The following is a 4,844-nucleotide window of genomic DNA, read 5'->3' as shown; positions in this document are numbered from 1 at the left end:
TGGAGCAGGGAAGGGGACGGGGGTGGGGGGGGGGTGGAAGGGGGGTAAAGGGGGGGGGAGGGGGGGTGGAATCTGGTGCAGGTAATAAGCCATTTCCTCAGTGCCCACCATCGACGTCCGGAAAGCTCATCCACGTCCTTCGGGAGGTGAAGCATCATTTGGCAGACTTAGAGGTGATTACATTTGCTAAGGGGTTTTTTTTTGCAGTGGTTTAAATAAAGGCATGCAGCATTGCCGACAGTGCGCTGCAGATGCTCTCCGAGCCATCTCCCGCGGGCGCTTTGAAGTTGCGGCCGGGGGGGCCGTTCGTGGATGTTTTGGGTGTTCGGGGCACCTTTTCACAGGACTTCTCTCGGGTCCCGCAGCTCCTTCTTCACCTCAATGGACTTACCGCATGCCGTGGCTGCAGACACTCTGGACTGTGAAGACAGCAGGATCGGAGATTGAAGTATCGGCAGCTGTTCTCGTCAGTTTCATCCGGATCAATTTCATTGAGAAAACAAAGAGCAGGTGTGGCTGGGGGAGGGCAGTGGGCCCAGGTAACATAGACTAAACTAACTGTTAACTTTTAGATAGGGCTAAAATGAACTGACTTAAAGAGCCAGGGGAATTTAAACAGTTTAAGAGGGCAGATTGGGGGAGAAAACGTTAGGGATGGGAGCAGATGGCCATGGATAGAGTTGAACAGCAAGGGAGCTTCCTAGGGAGCTTCCAGCCCAGGAGCCATCTTGAATTCCATTCATGTCTCTATTAATCCAGCTGGAGTGGTACTGAGGCCCACTCACATACCAGGAAAGAGCCAATTCAATCCAAGTCTCTATTTATACCAGCTGGAGTGGCAGTGAGCCCCACTCACTCACCAGGAAGTAGCCAATTCAATCCAGGTTTCTATTAATATCAGCTGGATTGGTACTGAGTCCCACTCACACACCAGGAAAGAGCCAATTCAAACCAGACCTCTATTAATACCAGCTGGAGTGGTACTGAGCCCCACTCTCACACGAGGACAGAGCCAATTCAAACCACGTTTCTATTAATACCAGCTGGAGTGGTACTGAGTCCCACTCACACACCAGGAAAGAGCCAAATCAATCTAGACCTCTAATAATACCAGTTGGAGTGTTACTGAGCCCCACTCACATACCAGGGAGGCGACATTTCGATCCAGGCCTCTATTTATAGTGACTGGAGTGGGACTGAGTCCCACTCACACACCAGGAAAGAGCCAATTCAACCAAGACCGCTTTTAATACCAGCTGGAGTTGTACTGAGTCCCACTCTCACACCAGGAAAGAGGCAATTCAATCCAGATCTCTATAAATACCAGCTAGAGTGGTACTGAGTCTCACTCACAGACAAGGAAAGAACCAATTCAATCCAGACCTCTTTTAATACCAGCTGGAGTGGTACTGAGCCCCACTCACGCACCAGGAAAGGGGTAATTCAATCCATGTCTCTATTAATCCAGCTGGAGTGGTACTGAGTCCCACTCACACACCAGGAAAGAGCCAATTCAACCAAGACCGCTTTTAATACCAGCTGGAGTTGTACTGAGTCCCACTCTCACACCAGGAAAGAGGCAATTCAATCCAGATCTCTATTAATACCAGCTGGAGTGGAACTGAGTCCCACTCATGCACCAGGAAAGAGGCAATTCAATCCAGACCTCTATTAATTCCAGCTGGAGTGGTACGGAGCCCCACTGACACACCAGGAAAGAGCCAATTCAATCCAGACCTCTATTAACACCAGCTGGAGTGGTACTGAGCCCCACTTACACACCAGAAAATAGCCAATTCAATCCAGACCTCTATGATAACCAGCTGGAGTGGCACTGAGCCCCACTCACCCACCAGGAATGAGAGATTTGAAACCAGGCCTCTATTAATACCAGCTGGATTGGTTCTGAGTCCCACTTACACACCAGGAAAGAGACAATTGAAACCAGGCCTCTATTAATACCAGCTGGAGTGGAACTGAGCCCCACTTACACACCAGGAAAGAGCAATTTCAATCCGGACCACTATTATAACCAGCTGGAGTGGCACTGAGTCCCACTCAGACACCAGGAAAGAGCCAATTCAATCCAGACCTCTTTAAATACAAGCTGGAGTGGTACTGAGTCCCACTCACACACCAGGAAAGAGCCAACGCAATCCAGACCTCGATTAATGCCAGCTGGAGTGGTACTGAGTCTCACTCACACACCAGGAAAGAGCCAATTCAATCCAGACCTCTATTAATACCAGCTGGAGTGGTACTGAGTCCCACACACACAGCAGAAAGTGCCAATGCAATCCAGGCCTCTATTAATACCAGCTGGAGTGGAACTGAATCCCACTCACACACCAGGAAAGAGTCAATTCAAACAAGGCCTCTAATAATACCAGCAGGAGTGGTACTGAGCCCCACTCACAAACGAGGAAAGAGCCAATTCAATCCAAACCTCTATTAATACCAGCTGGAGTGGTACTGAGCCCCACTCATGCACCAGGAAAGGGGTAATTCCATTCATGTCTCTATTAATCCAGCTGGAGTGGTACTGAGGCCCACTCACATACCAGGAAAGAGCCAATTCAATCCAAGTCTCTATTTATACCAGCTGGAGTGGCAGTGAGCCCCACTCACTCACCAGGAAGTAGCCAATTCAATCCAGGTTTCTATTAATATCAGCTGGATTGGTACTGAGTCCCACTCACACACCAGGAAAGAGCCAATTCAAACCAGACCTCTATTAATACCAGCTGGAGTGGTACTGAGCCCCACTCTCACACGAGGACAGAGCCAATTCAAACCACGTTTCTATTAATACCAGCTGGAGTGGTACTGAGTCCCACTCACACACCAGGAAAGAGCCAAATCAATCTAGACCTCTAATAATACCAGTTGGAGTGTTACTGAGCCCCACTCACATACCAGGGAGGCGACATTTCGATCCAGGCCTCTATTTATAGTGACTGGAGTGGGACTGAGTCCCACTCACACACCAGGAAAGAGCCAATTCAACCAAGACCGCTTTTAATACCAGCTGGAGTTGTACTGAGTCCCACTCTCACACCAGGAAAGAGGCAATTCAATCCAGATCTCTATAAATACCAGCTAGAGTGGTACTGAGTCTCACTCACAGACAAGGAAAGAACCAATTCAATCCAGACCTCTTTTAATACCAGCTGGAGTGGTACTGAGCCCCACTCACGCACCAGGAAAGGGGTAATTCAATCCATGTCTCTATTAATCCAGCTGGAGTGGTACTGAGTCCCACTCACACACCAGGAAAGAGCCAATTCAACCAAGACCGCTTTTAATACCAGCTGGAGTTGTACTGAGTCCCACTCTCACACCAGGAAAGAGGCAATTCAATCCAGATCTCTATTAATACCAGCTGGAGTGGAACTGAGTCCCACTCATGCACCAGGAAAGAGGCAATTCAATCCAGACCTCTATTAATTCCAGCTGGAGTGGTACGGAGCCCCACTGACACACCAGGAAAGAGCCAATTCAATCCAGACCTCTATTAATACCAGCAGGAGTGGTACTGAGCCCCACTGACACACCAGGAAAGAGCCAATTCAATCCAGACCTCTATTAATACCAGTTGGAGTGGTACTGAGCCCCACTCACACACAAGGAAAGGGTTAATTCAATCCAGGTCTCTATTAATCCAGCTGGAGAGGTACTGAATCCCACTCACACACCAGGAAAGTGCCAATTCAATCCAGGTCTCTATTTATACCAGCTGGAGTGGGACTGAGCCCCACTCACACACCAGGAAAGAGTCAATTCAATCCAGGTCTCTATTAAAAGCAGCTGGAGTGGTACTGAATCCCACTCACACACCAGGAAAGTGCCAATTCAATCCAGGCCTCTATTAATACCAGCTGGAGTGGAACTGAGTCCCACTCACACACCAGGAAAGAGTCAATTCAAACAAGGCCTCTATTAATACCAGCAGGAGTGGTACTGTGCCCCACGCACCCACCAGGAAAGAGCCAATTCAATCCAGACCTCTATTAATACCAGCTGGAGTGGTACTGAGCCCCACTCACTCACCAGGAAGGAGCCAATTCAATCCAGGTTTCTATTAATACCAGTTGGAGTGGTACTGAGTCTCACTCACCCACCCGGAAAGAGCCAGTTCAATCCAGACCTCTTTATATACAAGCTGGAGTGGTACTGAGTCCCACTCACTCCCAGGTAGGAGCCAAGTCAATCCAGACCTCTTTAAATACAAGCTGGAGTGGTACTGAGTCCCACTCACACACCAGGAAAGAGCACATTCCAACCAGAACGCCATTAATAGCAGCTGGAGTGGTACTGAGCCGCATTCACTCCCAGGAAAGAGCCAACTCAATCCAGACCTCGATTAATACCAGCTGGAGTGGTACTGAGTCCCCCTCACACACCAGGAAAGTGCCGATTCAATCCAGGCCTCTATTAACACCAACTGGAGTGGTACTGAGCCCCACTTACACACCAGAAAATATTCAATTCAACCCAGACCTCTATGATAACCAGCTGGAGTGGCACTGAGCCCCACTCACCCACCAGGAATGAGACATTTGAAACCAGGCCTCTATTAATACCAGATGGATTGGTTCTGAGTCCCACTTACACACCAGGAAAGAGACAATTGAAACCAGGCCTCTATTAATACCAGCTGGAGTGGAACTGAGCCCCACTTACACACCAGGAAAGAGCAATTTCAATCCGGACCACTATTATAACCAGCTGGAGTGGCACTGAGTCCCACTCAGACACCAGGAAAGAGCCAATTCAATCCAGACCTCTTTAAATACAAGCTGGAGTGGTACTGAGTCCCACTCACACACCAGGAAAGAGCCAAC

The sequence above is a fragment of the Heterodontus francisci genome, unplaced genomic scaffold, assembly GCF_036365525.1.
Source record: "Heterodontus francisci isolate sHetFra1 unplaced genomic scaffold, sHetFra1.hap1 HAP1_SCAFFOLD_88, whole genome shotgun sequence".
Lineage (NCBI taxonomy): Eukaryota > Metazoa > Chordata > Chondrichthyes > Heterodontiformes > Heterodontidae > Heterodontus > Heterodontus francisci.
This window is presented reverse-complemented; position numbering follows the sequence as displayed.